Source organism: Rhineura floridana, chromosome 3, assembly GCF_030035675.1.
Source record: "Rhineura floridana isolate rRhiFlo1 chromosome 3, rRhiFlo1.hap2, whole genome shotgun sequence".
In the NCBI taxonomy this organism is placed as follows: Eukaryota; Metazoa; Chordata; class Lepidosauria; order Squamata; family Rhineuridae; genus Rhineura; species Rhineura floridana.
In genome coordinates this window covers 211,906,086-211,923,312 of record NC_084482.1, presented here as the reverse complement: position 1 = coordinate 211,923,312, position 17,227 = coordinate 211,906,086, and the positions used below count along the sequence as shown (strand labels likewise).

General features: G+C 44.7%; 1 protein-coding gene and 1 pseudogene across 3 annotated transcripts in view; both read left to right on the top strand.

Moving 5' to 3' along the window:
• Positions 1-14,443, top strand: part of LOC133381483 (zinc finger protein 665-like) — a 30,588-nt gene extending 16,145 nt beyond the window's left edge. Inside the window, exons 5-6 of one of the 3 annotated variants that reach the window (XR_009761680.1) lie at positions 3,659-5,790; positions 12,647-14,443. The gene's annotated coding sequence lies outside the window, so the exon portion shown is untranslated. Of the gene's footprint in view, positions 1-182; positions 1,134-2,794; positions 2,854-3,658; positions 5,791-12,646 lie in introns of those variants that run through there. The other 2 variants (XR_009761679.1, XR_009761681.1) reach the window with 2 other exon arrangements.
• The window catches only part of LOC133378945 (zinc finger protein 845-like), a 159,479-nt pseudogene that overhangs the window by 100,201 nt on the left and 42,051 nt on the right, over positions 1-17,227 (top strand).

Genomic DNA, 17,227 nt, shown 5'->3' with positions numbered 1-17,227 from the left:
AAAATATTCTCTTATTTATTATATATCTTGGTCTTTCGGAAAGATGAGTTTATACTGTTGTTCCCTGAGATGAGTGCAAGGGAGATATATGTGCGAAATATTTAATTGTGGTACGTGCTGTAATTAGTTATACATCTGCAGCATAAGGATGCTAGATGGTTAATAGTGTATTGTACTTACAGCTATGAAATCATCATCTAAAAGTATCTCTGTATAGAAAAGTATTCTTATCGAGTAGAGAAGCACAACAAGGACTTAATTCTTCAAGAGAGAATTGTTATCATTCCTCCCAAGGACAGCTGAGAAAATTAACAGGGGAGATTGGAAAAGACAAAGACCTCCATTGCATCCCATTGAGACTTCAGGACAAGGTCATCCCTCAATACAAGGCATGCTGTATAGTGTCTCAGGCTTTCACAGCATCATTTTAGACTTTATAGCAAAGCCATACGCTGGGCAAGAGTCTCTTGCACTCCAGTGGAGGCGTTTTTTCTTCCTTTCTGTTAAACTGAGTTTAACCTTCTCTGACAAAAGTAGCTGAACTGACTTGGCTTTCCGGTTCCATTCATCTTCCAGATACAGCAACATATATCATCACATCTTCCCTTCTCACGCAAGCCAAACCAGTTTGGGAGCCTTGTCTGCCAGCCTCCCCATATTTCTATGATCTATATATTTGTCTTGAACCCCCAGGAGGGTCCAAACCCCCAGGAAGGAGCCACAGCTCAGTGGGTAGAGCAGCTGCTTTGCATGCAGAAGGTCCCAGGTTCAATCTCCAAGGACAGACTCCGTGCCTGAAACGCTGGAGAGCTGCTGCCAGTCAGTGCAGATCCCACTGAGCTAGATCGACCCCCATGCTCTGACTCAGTACAGGGCAGGAGCTCCGTGCCTTCCTCCATGCTGCGCAATGCCTCTTTCCTTCTTGGCTCCCGCTCTGAGAGATCATCAAGCGGCTTGACTTCGTGAGGGTTAAAATAAACGAAACCAGATTCCTAGAAAGGAAAGAGGAGGAGGAGGTGCGGGAGGCTTCAAAGAAAATGGGGCTCCTCTCCCTCTGACGTCACTTCCTGCCGGGCTCTTCCCTTGGAGGAAAGTGGCTCCCTGGTCAAGAGCGCAGTTTGATTCGCCGTTAAACACCAGCAGAAGCAGCAGCGCTGCAGCGTCGGTGGCGCCTTCTGGGGTCTGGTAAGCCCCTTGTCCCTGCTGTGCATTTGGGCGAAGGGGAGGAGCTGCAGGGCGGGGGAGCCAGGAGGGGGCGGGAGACCCCAGATTGGAGCCCCACCCGGTGAAGGCAGAGGAGCGGCTGGAGAGCCCACGACAGCAAGGGAGACCCTCACCCCGTAAGGAGGTGGCCTCTGTTCTGTGACCCTTCAGGATCCCCCGTCAGAACATCCGCCATAATAACAGATAGACAAAGCGAATAAAACGAAAGAAAAAAGATAGGCAGGGCCTTGGTACAATGAGTGGAAAGTGGAGCTTCCTTATGCAGAAGCAGTATACCAGGCTTAGTGTGTTAAATGACCTCAATTTGATGGCTAGACAGGAAGGGAATCCTGGGGGGGGGCTGTATCCCTCAGAGCAAAAGCTCCTCTGTTCAAAGTCCCTTTCATTCTCGGTGGTAAGTACCCAAGCCCTGCATGGGTGGCCCCCTCTGAAATCTTGTGAGCATCCTCTGCCTTTACACGTTTGGTGGGAAGATTTTCACAGAGCAGGGCGCACAGGAGGCCTGTTCAGCTGATCCATCCAAATCAGGGAGGAGAGCTACCTCTCCCTCCCCAGCAGGGCCAGGACACCACTTTGAATTAAGGGGCAATTGAAAGTATGCCTATCAATCCCCCTGTTATTCACACACTGACTGGTGTTATCACACATGTGCCCATCCAGGCAAGTAACCCCTGGGATGCAGAAGGGACCTTTAAGTGGTACTGAAAATTGGCAATCTTTTTTTTCATCAAAGGAATCAAACTCGGAAGACCCCGACTGAAAGTGAACAACTGTGTTTTATTAAAAGGGTAAATAGGTGAAGAGAGCCTACAGGACAGGGCAGCCCCCACCCGCATCCATATCCCATCACTCAATGCCTGCTGAGGTGAAAGTAAAGTCAGTTCTTCCTTAATTTATGATGACAATCCCAAAAATGTAGATTCATTGCTTTCTTCCACCACATACTCAAAGATCTTTCCATTTCCTTATCACAACCAGGTCATAAACTCCAGGAACTGCAGCGTTCCAATTTAATTTAATATGCAACAATATAGCTCATGTTTAACTCTGAAGGGGGACAGTTCTAAAGATAAGCAAATCTATCAAGAGATGAAAGGAATAACGTATTTCATTCACAATTAAACCAACATTCTGTATTCCAGGAGAGGCTTGTAAAAGTTCAGAGATAAGTTAGGGAGTATGGGATCTTATATTGAATTAGACAATTGTCTCATCTAGCTCAGTATTGTCCGCACTGACTGGCAGAGTCTCTCCAGGATTACAGGCAGGGAGTCTTTCCCAGCCCTACCTGGAGATTCAAAGTGGGACGTTCTGTGTACAAAGCAGCTGCTCTATCATTTGAACTACAGCCCTTCCCCTGAAAGGTTCTCTCTTTCAGCTTCTTTGTAAATAAGAATAGGGGGGAAATGGGGATGATGGGGGTCTCTGATCGCCGTTGGAGCTGCTGTCAGAGATGTGCCAACCATCCAGACACCCATCTTCAAAGGAAGACGTAGGCCCCATCATTGGGTTTTTATCAAAGGTTATATGGTAGAAACAATAATCCTCACATTTGACTATTCTTACCCAGCACCTTTCCTGCTCTGCAACCCTTTGGCCTGGGCATAGTGATCCCTGTTTGGCTTCGCTCATAGAATAAGTGGACCTGCTCCTTCTGAACGTGGCCTCAGAAGGCAGAAAACTATTCCCAGAAGCAGAGAAGGGATGAGGACCCCGTGAAAGGCCAAGAGATCAAAGATGGAACAGCAAGACCCATCTACCCCTGAAGCAGGACTTGGCCCTGATGCCATCAAGACTGAGACCCATGCAGAGGAATTCCTGGGGGAAAATGTGCAGAAGATCTTGGGGGAGAGTCCCCTCAGCTCAGATGTGCAGCGCCAGCAGTTCCGGCGTTTCCGCTACCAGGCAGCTGAGGGGCCCCGAGAGGCTTGCAGCCGACTCCACCTTCTTTGCCGTGAGTGGTTGAAGCCAGAGCGACACTCAAAGAACCAGATTGTGGACAAGGTGATCCTGGAGCAGTTCCTGGCTGTCCTGCCCCCAGAGATGGAGAGCTGGGTGAGGGAATGTGGGGCCGAGACCAGTTCCCAGGCAGTGGCCCTGGCAGAAGGTCTCCTGCTGAACGTGGCAGAGGACGAGAAGCAGGCAGAGCAGCAGGTAAGATGGCTGTCCCTGGTGTAGATGAAGCCTTCCAGATGTTGTTGAAGTAAAAGTCCTATAATCGCTGGCCATTCATGGTATTGTCTGGGGCTGATGTGAATTGGAGTCTGGTCCCATCTGAAGGGCACCACGTTGGCTACCCCGATATCAAGTATCTCTAAGGGTTTTGCATCTATCCTTCCTTTCTATATCAAATATTCCTGTGGTATTGCCTCTGTCACTCCTTTTTTAATTCTGCTCCCCATTATATGACTTGAGTTCTTCTTATGCTTTTCAGGAAAAGGGTCTCTGTGGAGAAACAGGAATGGATTTCCCTGAGGCAGAGAGGACTCCATTGGACCCCAGGCAGAGGCCGCTGGGTAAAGATGAATGGGGCGTGTTTCCGTTTGGTCTGTCTCTGTTGATTTTGCCTGCGAGAACCAGTGTGATGTAGTGGTTAAGGTTTTGGACTACGACCTGGGAGACCAGGGTTCAAATCCCCACACAGCCATGAAGCTCACTGGGTGACCTTGGGCCAGTCGCTGCCTCTCAGCCCCAGAGGAAGGCAATCGTAACCCCGTCTGAATACAGCTTACCATAAAAACCCTATTCATAGGGTCACCATAAGTCAGAATTGACTTGAAGGCAGTACAGTGGTTAAGGTGTTGGACTACGACCTGGGAGAGCAGGGTTCAGTCACTGCTCCTAAGTCCCAGAGGAAGTCAATGGTAAACCCTTCCTGAATACCGCTTACTATGAAAACCCTAAACACCATAAGTCAGGATCAACTTGAATTTCCATTTTCCACTCTTGTCTCCAGCCTTTTCCACAGCTCAGAAATGCTCCTACTTACATCATAATTTTTTACGTGGGAACCATCACTTTGATTTCTGGCTTAGAGCTCAAATGAGGAGGGATGTTTTATCACACAACTGAAAGATAAATTGTGCATAAATACCTGAAACTCACTCAGCTGAGAAGAATCCTTGTGCAGTTATACCTCTATGGTTAAATCTCTGACAATAGCATACGGTATACTAATGGCTTTTGGGCCCATTTTCTTTCTCACAGGGGATGGAATCATTGTTAGCTCATTATGCTTAGTCATTCCCCATGTTGGGAATGGGTTAACCACAGCACAGTAATTTTGTGAAGGTCACACAGCAGTACCAGATCAAAGGGGCTGGCTATAAAATACAAGCCCAGGGACCCAGGCTGTGTGGGGGAAGATAGGAGTAATGCTTATGTTGGTGATTGTATTCTGTCTGCACGTTGATAAAGTTTGTTTTGCTTGCACTAAGCTTAACAGTGTCAGTGTGGTCTATTTCTAATTGCCGATTCAGGAACGCTGTTACTCACGCACCTCTGTGTCCTGTGCAACAAGTTAAGTCTGCCTTGTTGGTTCGGGGCACAAGAGAGCTCAACAAAGGGTTATGGGCCCAGCCATAACAGTGTTACTGTGAAACTGTGCTAAAGAACAGGAGATCCAGAAAGTGCATTACAGCAGATGAAAGGAGTAAGAAAAGAATGGCAGCATTTGGAGGCGCATCTTTTCCCTTGGAGAGGCTGGGGAGCACCAACTACTCCTACTGGAAGGTAAAGACAGAAATGCTACTGGTGAAGGAGGGCGTGTGGCACACAGTTGCGGAAGACCCCCCTGCAGCCCCACCGGCAGAGTGGATAAGGGCGGCAGAGAAAGCTAAAGCTCTGATTATCCTAGCTCTGGAAAATGAACAGTTAATACATGTAAGAGGCTTAAACACTGCGAAGGAAGTGTGGAATGCATTAAAAACTGTACATGTGAGAAAAACTGCGGGCTCTAAGGTCCTACTTGCTAAAACACTTTACCAAACACGTTACAAAGAAGGCGAGTCCATGCAGAGGCATTTACAGAACTTACAACGTTTGTTTGCCGAATTGAAAGAAATGAACATGCAACATACACAGGAACAGATGGCATACATTACGCTGTCAACTTTAAATGATTCCTGGGATGGAATAATAAGCGCGTTAGAAAGTTTGCCAGACGCGGAGCTCAGTGTTAATTACATCACAAACAAACTACTGCAAGAAGCAGAACGCCGACAAGAGAAAAGCAAACAGAGCAACAAAGAAAACCCGGAGCGGAATGAGCAAGGATCCATGGCATATGGAGTGAGATGCTGCTACACTTGTGGTTCCACAAATCATCTACGCAGACATTGCCAGGCTGAGAAGCAAAGAAGAACACAACAATGCGAGAAAGACCCATTTAAAGTGCATGTCGTAGGAACAAAAGACAAAGACAATGAACTGAACAGAGCATCCTGGACTATTGACTCAGGAGCTAGTCATTTTTTGGCAAATAATGAAAAACAGTTTAAAACCCTGACCCCAACAACGAACCAGAACGTTTACTTGGCGGATGGAAGCTGTCGCGAAGTAAAAGGGGTAGGAGTAGTATATTTAAAATGTTTAAAAACGCTAGTTACAAATGTGCTTTATGTTTATTTATTTATTTATTATTTCAATTTATATACCGCCCTTAGCGAAATAGCTCTCAGGGCGGTGAACAAACAAAATAAAATACAATATATCATAATAAAAATACAAAAACATATACAAACAAACAACGAAAAGCGCAGCAAAAACAAAATAAATACTACAAAAATTAAAATACAGATTAAAAGATTTAAAAAGTTAAGAAGATTAAAATGCCTGGGAGCATAAAAAGGTCTTTACCTGGCGCCGAAAAGATGGCAGTGTAGGCGCCAGGCGTACCTCTTCGGGGAGGCTGTTCCACAACTCAGGGGCCACCACAGAAAAGGCCCTAGATCTCGTAACCACCCTCTGGGCTTCCCGATGGGTTGGTACCCGGAGGAGGGCCTTAGATTCTGAACGAAGTGAACGGGTAGGTTCACAGCGAGAGAGGCGTTCCACAAGGTATTGAGGTCCCACGCCGTGTAAGGCTTTATAGGTCAAAACCAGCACCTTGAATCTCGCCCGGAAGCAAATAGGAAGCCAGTGCAGACGCGCCAGGACAGGTGTTATATGCGAAGACCGACTGGTCCTCGTCAATAATCTGGCAGCTGCGTTCTGCACCAGCTGAAGCTTCCGAACTGTCTTCAAGGGCAGCCCTACGTAGAGCGCATTACAGTAATCCAATCTTGAAGTTACCAGAGCGTGGACAACGGAGGCGAGGTCGTCCCTGTCCAGATAGGGGCGTAGTTGGGCTACCAGACGAAGATGGTAAAACGCATTCCGTGCCACCGAAGCCACTTGGGCCTCGAGAGACAAGGAAGAGTTGAGAAGAACCCCCAAACTACGTACCTGTTCTTTCAGGGGGAGTGTAACCCCATCCAGAACAGGGTAAGCATCCCCATCTGAGCAGGGAAGGCGTTCACCAACAATGTCTCGGTCTTGTCTGGATTGAGTCTCAGTTTATTAGCCCAGTATGGACAGGAATAAAATGTCTGTAGCCAAGTTAAATGATATGAATTATGTTGTTCACTTTGAAAAAGGGAGATGCACAATTTGTAAGAGAAATAAGATATGCGTTATAGCAACGTTCAAAGAAGCATTGTTCATAGTTAATGATGAAGCCCCACTATGTGTAAACACAGTAAGAAATAAGCCTACTCATGATCAATGTATACACTTGCACCACAAAAGGTTGGGTCATGTCAGTTATACAACACTTCTAAAAACAGAGAAGCATAGTGCTGACCTAATGTTTAAAACTTGTAAGCAGTATGAAGACTGTAACGTTTGCAGTGAATGGAAGTCAACAGCAGCTCCCATACACAAAGGAAGGCTAATTAGCACGCAAAGGCCATTTCAGTTAATACACATGGATCTGGCCGGTCCCTTTAAACAGTCGAAAGGAAATGCAAAGTTTTATTATGTGTTGGTCGATGACTACACGAGATATGCTTTTGTTTACCTATTGCATAACAAAGCAGAAGCCGCTGGGAAGCTAAAACATTTTGTGGAATGGGTAGAGGCTAGATTCAAAACCCGGATAGCAACGATCTGATCAGATAGAGGAGGGGAATTTTTATCCTCAACTCTGCAAAAGTATCTCTATAACAAAGGGGTAAAACGCGAATTAACAGCTCCTTTTTCACCCCATCAGAACGGGGTTGCTGAGAGGTACAACAAATTCTTGCAAGACACTGTGAGACCAATGTTAGGAGACTCTACACTTACCAGGGATTTCTGGAGTGAATGTGCGATATATGCTAACTATCTGTTGAACAGAGTATATAAAAGTGCTGTGAATTGTATGCCTTATGAAATGATGTTTAACAAAAAGCCTTATCTGAACCATGTCAGGAAGCTGACAAAAAGTCTTCCTTCAAAAAATGGAAGTCTTGTCCAAATGAAGAAAATAAAAAAGAACACAAACTCTGGCAAAAGAAATGCAAGAAGACAATAAGGGATGCTAAAAAAGAATTTGAGGAGCACATTGCTAAGAACATAAAAACCAACAACAAAAAATTCTATAAATACATTCAAAGCAGGAGACCATCTAGGGAGACCATTGGACCCTTGGATGATAAGGGAGTCAAAGGTGTACTAAAGAACGATAAGGAGATTGCAGAGAAGCTAAATGAATTCTTTGCATCTGTCTTCACAGTGGAAGATATAGGGCAGATCCCTGAACCTGAACTAACATTTGCAGGAAGGGATTCTGAGGAACTGAGACAAATAGTGGTAACGAGAGAGGAAGTTCTAAGCTTAATGGACAATATAAAAACTGACAAATCACCGGGCCCGGGTGGCATCCACCCGAGAGTTCTCAAAGAACTCAAAGGTGAAATTGCTGATCTGCTAACTAAAATATGTAACTTGTCCCTTGGGTCCTCCTCCGTGCCTGAGGACTGGAAAGTGGCAAATGTAACGCCAATCTTCAAAAAGGGATCCAGAGGGGATCCCGGACATTACAGGCCAGTTAGCTTAACTTCTGTCCCTGGAAAACTGGTAGAAAGTATTATGAAAGCTAGAATAACTAAGCACATAGAAGAACAAGCCTTGCTGAAGCAGAGCCAGCATGGCTTCTGCAAGGGAAAGTCCTGTCTCAGTAACCTATTAGAATTCTTTGAGAGTGTCAACAAGCATATACATAGAGGTGATCCAGTGGACATAGTGTACTTAGACTTTCAAAAAGCGTTTGACAAGGTACCTCACCAAAGGCTTCTGAGGAAGCTTAGCAGTCATGGAATAAGAGGAGAGGTCCTCTTGTGGATAAGAAATTGGTTAAGAAGCAGAAAGCAGAGAGTAGGAATCAACGGACAGTTCTCCCAATGGAGGGCTGTAGAAAGTGGAGTCCCTCAAGGATCGGTATTGGGACCTGTACTTTTCAACTTGTTCATTAATGACCTAGAATTAGGAGTGAGCAGTGAAGTGGCCAAGTTTGCTGATGACACTAAATTGTTCAGGGTTGTTAAAACAAAAAGGAATTGCGAAGAGCTCCAAAAAGACCTCTCCAAACTGAGTAAATGGGCAGAAAAATGGCAAATGCAATTCAATATAAACAAGTGTAAAATTATGCATATTGGAGCAAAAAATCTTAATTTCACATATACGCTCATGGGGTCTGAACTGGCGGTGACCGACCAGGAGAGAGACCTCGGGGTTGTAGTGGACAGCACGATGAAAATGTCGACCCAGTGTGCGGCAGCTGTGAAAAAGGCAAATTCCATGCTAGCGATAATTAGGAAAGGTATTGAAAATAAAACAGCCGATATCATAATGCCATTGTATAAATCTATGGTGCGGCCACATTTGGAATACTGTGTACAGTTCTGGTCGCCTCATCTCAAAAAGGATATTCTAGAGTTGGAAAAGGTTCAGAAGAGGGCAACCAGAATGATCAAGGGGATGGAGCGACTCCCTTACGAGGAGAGGTTGCAGCATTTGGGGCTTTTTAGTTTAGAGAAAAGGCGGGTCAGAGGAGACATGATAGAAGTGTATAAAATTATGCATGGCATTGAGAAAGTGGATAGAGAAAAGTTCTTCTCCCTCTCTCATAATACTAGAACTCGTGGACATTCAAAGAAGCTGAATGTTGGAAGATTCAGGACAGACAAAAGGAAGTACTTCTTTACTCAGCGCATAGTTAAACTATGGAATTTGCTCCCACAAGATGCAGTAATGGCCACCAGCTTGGATGGCTTTAAAAGATTAGACAAATTCATGGAGGACAGGGCTATCAATGGCTACTAGCCATGATGGCTGTGCTCTGCCCACCCTAGTCAGAGGCAGCATGCTTCTGAAAACCAGTTGCCGGAAGCCTCAGGAGGGGAGAGTGTTCTTGCACTCGGGTCCTGCTTGCGTGCTTCCCCCAGGCACCTGGTTGGCCACTGTGAGAACAGGATGCTGGACTAGATGGGCCACTGGCCTGATGCAGCAGGCTCTTCTTATGTTCTTATGTTCTTATTTGGAGCAGTATGTTGGGCTCATATTCCCAAACCTCAACGTAAAGGGAAACAGGGTCCGAGAGCACTTAAAGGCTACTACCTCGGTTTTGTGGGGGCATATCACAGAATCTGGTTAATGAAGGAAAAACGTTTACATGTGTGTAGAAGTGTAAAAACGCAGGAACAAGACTGGGAAAACAGTACTAAACAAGCAGAAATACACATAGACAGCACACACAATGAGGAACAGGAAAGAAAGATTAAACCTGATCCCCAGGAGGAGAGGGGAGGGGGAAATGTAGAAACCACAGAAACCGCAGTAAAACAAGAGGCAGAGGAAAAAGAAGAAAATAGTCAGAGTGTAAATAAGGAAGAACAAAACATAGAACAGACAGAAAGTCTAGAAAATAAGTTAACAGAACAAGCACCCATCCTAAGAAGGTCAGATAGAGCTAATCTAGGAATACCGCCAAAAAGATTTAAAGTGCTTAATGTTGTATCTAGCACTACAGAGCCTAGGTCCTATGAGGATGTTATTAAACTGCCTACCACAGAAGCACAGCTATGGCATATTGCCATGCAAGAGGAACTGCTTGCTATGTCCAGAAATGGTACATGGAAGCTGGAAACCCTACCTTGTAACAGAAAGGCTATAGGGTGTAAGTGGATTTTTAAAATAAAAAGGGACAGTGCAGGACAGCCACAACGCTACAGGGCACGTTTAGTGGCTAAGGGTTTCAATCAACATTATGGCTTTGACTATGATGCCATATTCGCTCCTGTGGTGAAGCATGAGATGATACGGCTTATGCTAAAAGTGGCAGCCACCAGGAATATGCAAGTATATCATTACGATGTTGACACTGCATTCCTGTATGGGAACCTCCAGGAAACCATATACATGGAGCAACCCCCTGGTCACATAGAGAATCCAGCGCTCGTCTGCCGCGTACACAAGGCTATTTATGGGCTTAAGCAAAGCGCCCGGAGTTGGAACAAGAAATTACATGACATTCTGACTAAAATGGCATTCGTGCGTAGTGTAGCAGATCCCTGCCTATATCATTGTGACACAGATCGCAGAAAGACGTTCTGTCTAGTATTTGTAGATGATATCATGTATGTGTGTGGTTCTGAATATGAGGAGAAAGCATTCAACACACAATTACAAACACAGATCAATATCAAGTGCTTAGGCCCCATACAGCAATTCCTGGGAACAGAGATACTTAGGCAGACAGATGGCAGCTTCAGGCTACATCAAACTGCACAAATACTGCAAATACTAAAGGAAATGGACATGGTGGAATGCAAACCAGTGAATACCCCCATGGTGGTAGATTTCCAAAGAGAACAGGATAGCCAGACAATGGCTAATCCCAGTATGTTCAGAAGCATGGTTGGCAAAGTGTTATACATTGCAAACATATCCAGGCCGGATATTAGCAGTGCAGTAGGGATTCTTAGCAGGAGAGTGTCAAATCCCACGGAATATGATTGGATGGGATTAAAAAGGGTGATTAGATATCTTAAGGGTACCTGTGGTGTACAACTGTTAATATCTGCCAGTCAGGAGAACGGTGTTGAATGTTATGCAGATGCAGACCATGCATCCGACCCCACTACCGGAAAGTCCACTACAGGGATAGCCATAATGATTCAGGGGTCTCTGATTGAGTGGACTAGCAGGAAACAGTCTGTTGTGGCTGTCTCCAGTACTGAGGCTGAGTACATAAGCCTCTCTATAGCGTGCAATGAGCTCCTCTGGTATCAACAGTTATTGCAGGATATTGGACTAGCCATAGGCACGCCCTATATCGTAAAGGAAGACAACCAAGCTTGTATACACATGGCCAAATCAGAAAGTAACACTAAACGGACTAAACACAGTGTTCGCTACCATCACGTGAGAGACTGTATACAAAGTGGGCTAATAGAGCTACACCACTGTGAAACCACCAAAATGGTGGCTGATATTCTCACAAAGCCACTATGTGCAGATAAGCACATACAACTCTCAAAGATGCTGGGACTCAGATGGGACTGAGCATGTATATAAACTGAATGTATTAATGTATGTGTACAAGACTACTGTAAATAATAAATGTACACTGTGAAAAGAAATGTAAAACGGAAAAATGTAAAATGCAAAATGTAAAATGTAAGGAAATAGCTGAGCAACAGGAACACCCAACAATGAGGAATGAGATGGGGGCTGTTAGCTCATTATGCTTAGTCATTCCCCATGTTGGGAATGGGTTAACCACAGCACAGTAATTATGTGAAGGTCACACAGCTGTACCAGATCAAAGGGGCTGGCTATAAAATACAAGCCCAGGGACCCAGGCTGTGTGGGGGAAGATAGGAGTAAAGCTTACGTTGGTGATTGTGTTCTGTCTGCACGTGGATAAAGTTTGTTTCGCTTGCACTAAGCTTAACAGTGTCAGTGTGGTCTATTTCTAATTGCCGGTTCAGGAACGCTGTTACTCACGCACCTCTGTGTCCTGTGCAACAAGTTAAGTCTGCCTTGTTGGTTCGGGGCACAAGAGAGCTCAACAATCATGTCGGCAAGACCTACTAAATCATATCCCCTTTCTGGTGGAGGAGAAGCTGTTGCTGTCGCCCCAGATCAGGTAGGGGAAAGACTCAGAAGTGGGAAAGGCTGGGGGCAGCCTGGGTGCCTCTCTGTCCCTGGGTCTGAATGAATTTTCCTCCTCCTCTTTGCGTCTCCCAAAGCCACCTCAACAAAAGCTGTGAATGCCATTTAAGAAGGTTTCTGTCCTTAGAACAATGACCAGCCACCTCACCTTAACTACGTTTTCCACGTAGGTAGGAGATAATCTTTATGCTTGCTATGATGACAAATTGAATTATATTTCTTTTAGGATCCAGTGTCTTTGGAGGATGTGGCTGTGCAGTTCACAGAAGAGGAGTGGGCTTTGCTGAATCCTGACCAGAGAGCTCTGCATAGCGAAGTCATGGATCAATGCTTCCCTCCAGCAAGGCCACCTTCCAGGCAGCCTAAAGGAAGCAATTGTTATTCCCTTATTAAAAAAGCCTTCTTTGAACCCTTCCAGTTTAGTTTCCATCCCGTGTCCAACTTACCTTTTTAAAGTAAAATTATTGAGAAAGTGGTGGCCTCTCAGCTCCAGAGTTTCCTGGAGCTGACAGATTACTACGACTCATCTCAATCTGGTTTTAGGCCGGGTCATGGAACTGAGACCGTATTGGTGGCCTTAGTGGATGACCTCCGGAGAGAGTTAGACAAGGGGAAAGTTTCTTTGTTAGTCCTTCTTGATCTTTCAGCAGCGTTTGACACGATCGACCATGACATTCTCTTGGGCCGCCTCTCCGAGATGGGCTTACGAGGCACTGTTTTTCAGTGGCTCCGCTCTTTCTTGGAGGGCAGATCACAGAGAGTACTATTTGGGGATTTTAGCTCTGATCCCTGGCCGTTGTCATGCGGAGTACCACAAGGCTCGGTGTTTTCACCGATGCTGTTTAACATTTACATGAAACCGCTGGAAGAGATCATCCGGAGGTTTGGAATTCGGTTTCACCAATATGCTGATGACACCCAGCTTTATTTTTCCTTCCCTCCGGATATGAAAGATGCCATCCTTCCTTTAAATAATTGTCTAACAGCAGTTAAGACCTGGATGACACAGAATAAGCTGAAATTGAACCCAGATAAAACAGAGGTGCTGGTGGTTGGGCACCGAACCAAGTTGGAAATAGGGAATGTACCGTTATTAGATGGAGTTTTACTCCCTTTAAAGACCCAGGTTCGTAGTTTGGGTGTCCTTCTGGATTCGGCCTTGACTTTGGAGGCCCATGTCTTAGCAACTTCCAGAAGTGCCTTTGCCCGCCTAAAATTGGTTCGCCAATTGCGCCCTTTTCTGGAACTCTCTGACCTAACCACGGTTACCCATGCCTTGGTTACGTCTAAGTTGGACTACTGTAACTCGCTTTATACTGGACTTCCCCTTAAAATACTTCGTCAACTGAAATTAGTCCAAAGAGCGGCTGCCAGGATGTTAATAGGAGCAGGTTGGCGAGTTCACACTACTCCGCTCCTAAAACAACTACACTGGCTTCCAATTTCTTATCGAGTTCAGTTTAAAATCCTGGTTTTAACGTTTAGAGCTTTATCTGGTTCAGGCCCTAGTTATTTTTCAAATCGTATTTCGTTTTATGAGCCTACTCGTTCTTAAGATCTTCATTAGACCCCGGCCTTAATATTCCTTCTTTTTCCCAAATTCATCGGACTGGTATTAGGAATAGATCATTTTCGGTGGTAGCACCAACTCTTTGGAATTCTCTTCCGCAGGAAATTCGTTCTTCCCCCTCTTTAATTAGTTTTCGTCGCCAAGTTAAGACCTTTTTATTTCGGTTAGCTTTTGAATTGTAATGTGAGAGATAATTTATATTTTTTTATATATTGTATATTGTATAATGTGTTTGCACTATGTTATTGTTTTGGCCGCTTAGAATTCTTTGGAACTGAAGCGGGATATAAACTTTTTAAATAAATAAAATAAATAAATAAATGGAGGGGATTTGTGGGACTCTGTCCTGTCTTGGTAAGGCAGGTTCCATTGTAATTTGTTATGTGCCTTCAAGTCGATTACGACTTATGGCAACCCTATGAATCAACAACCTCCAGTAGCATCTGTTATAAACCACCCTGTTCAGATCTTCCTTTATGCAATCAATCCATCTATTGTTTGGCCTTCCTCTTTTTCTATTCCCTGCTGTTTTTCCCAGCATTATTGTCTTTTCTAGTGAATCATGTCTTCTCCTTATGTGTCCAAAGTATGATATCCTCAGTTTCATCATTTTAGCTTCTAGTGATAGTTCTGGTTTAATTGTCTTTTCGCTGTCCAGGGTATTGGTCGTAATACCTGTTTTCAAATTCCATATTTCTATATTTAATGCACCCGAATATTCTGATGTACTGCCACCTATTTCAACTGGGATTCTTCATCTTCTGCAGATAACTTGAATGGACAGCCATCTATTCTCTCTGAACAGATCTCTAGTTATGCCCTTCTAAAACAATGGTCCAATTACCTGGAATTTTTCACTAAAATGTTTCCCCAAGTGCTATAACACAGCATAGCTGAGCTCCATTTGAGTTTCTAATATGGCCTACGAGGTGCAACATTTGGCATTCTGGGCTTTGGGGAGACACATCCAAAGCTTCCCTCCTAGTTTATCCTTTTTCCTAGACCTGGAGCAGAGTGGTGGCAGTGCATTATACGATGTGGGGGAGAGCAGGACTGTTTTAAGACTGGGGTAGCCATCATGGTGTGCTCCACAGATTGCTGGACTCTCACACCCATAAGCGGTGACCATTGTCCACGCTGACTGGGGCTGATGAGAATGGGATTCCAACAAACTCTGGAGAGCACCACGTTGTTTTAGGAAAAGGGACTCAGACGGTAAGAAAAGCCTTCCCTATCATAGAATCATAGAATAGTAGAGTTGGAAGGGACCTACAAGGCCATCGAGTCCAACCCCCTGCTCAATGCAGGAATCCAAATCAAAGCACTCCCGACAGATGGCTGTCCAGCTGCCTCTTGAATGCCTCCAGTGTCGGAGAGCCCACTACCTCTCTAGGTCATTGGTTCCATTGTCGTATGGCTCTAACAGTTAGGAATTTTTTCCTGATGTTCAGTCTTAATCTGGCTTCCTGCAACTTGAGCCCATTATTCCGTGTCCTGCACTCTCCAAGAAGAGATCTTGGCCCTCCTCTGTGTGACAATCTTTCATGTACTTGAAGAGTGCTATCATATCTCCCCTCAGTCTTCTCTTCTCCAGGCTAAACATGCCCAGTTCTTTCAGCCTCTCCTCATAGGGCTTGGTTTCCAGTCTCCTGATCATCTTTGTTGCCCTCCTCTGAACCTATTCCAGTTTGTCTGCATCCTTCTTGGTGCGGAGACTGGAACTGGACGCAGTACTCAGGATGAGGCCTAACCAGTGCTGAATAGAGGGGAAGTAATACTTCACGCAATTTGGAAACTATATTTCTCTTAATGCAGCCTACTACAGCATTTTCCTTTTTTGCAGCTACATCACACTGTGGGCTCATATTCAGCTTGTGATCAACCACAATTCCAAGATCTTTCTCACATGTCGTATTGCTGAGCCAGTCTTATAACTGTGCATTTGGTTTCTTTTTCCTAAGTGTAGAACTTTGCATTTATCCCTGTTGAATTTCATTCTGTTGTTTTCAGCCCAATGCTCCAGCCTATCAAGGCCTCTTTGAATTTTGTTTCTGTCTTCCACAGTAATAGCTATGCCCCCCAATTTTTTATCAGCTGCAAATTTGATAAGCATGCTCTGTACCTCCTCATCCAAGTCGATAATAAAAATGTTGAAGAGCACTGGGCCCAGGACCTAGCCCTGTGGTACCCCACTCGTTACTTCCGCCCAGTTTGAGATGGAACCATTGATAAGCACTCTTTGGGTATGATTCTGGAGCCAACTGTTGATCCACCTGATAGTTGTTCCATCCAGCCCACATTTAGCTATCTTGCTAATCGGAATGTCATGGGGCACTTTGTCAAAAGCTTTGCTGAAGTCGAGATATATTATGTTCACAGCATTCCCACAGTCTACAAGGGAAGTTACCCAATCAAAAAACAAGATAAGATTAGTTTGGCAGGATTTGTCTTTCATAAATCCATGTTGGCTCCTAGTAATCACTGCATTGTTTTCAAGGTGCTTACAGATTGACTGCTTTATAATCTGCTCCAGAGTTTTTCCAGGGATTGATGTTAGGTTGACTGGTCTATAGTTCCCCGATTCCTCCTTTTTAAAGATAGGGACTACATTAGTTCTCCTTCAGTCATCGGGCACTTCACCCTTCCTGCATGATTTCACAAAGATAATAGACAATCATTCTGAGAGTTCTTCAGGCAGTTCCTTCAATACTCTAGAATGCAGTTTATCGGGCCCTGCCAATTTGAACTCATTCAAAGTGATTAAGTATTCCTTGACCGTTTGTCTATCAATCTCAAGCTCCAATCCTGCCCCTTCCACTTCATGTTTCCTGGGAGGGTCATAGACCCTTTTCTGGGAGAAGACTGAGCCAAAGTAGGAATTGAGCACTTCTGCCTTTTCTTTGTTATCTGTTATCATTTTGCCATCCTCATTGAGTAGCTGTGTCACCATTTCTTTTCTCTGTCTTTTACTACGGACGTACCTGAAGAAAGCTTTTTTGTTGCTTTTAGCATCCCTCGCTAACCTCAGCTCATTCTCAGCTTTAGCCTTCCTGACGCCATCTCTGCAATTCTTTTTTACCTGCCTGTACTCTTCCTTTGTGGTCTGGCCTTCTTTCCACTTCCTGTATGTGTCCTTTTTTCAGGTCATCTCTAAGCTTCTTGTGAAGCCACATTGGCTTCTTCTGCTGTTTTCCCCCTTTTTTCCTTGTTGGAATTGCTTGCCATTGAGCTTTTAGA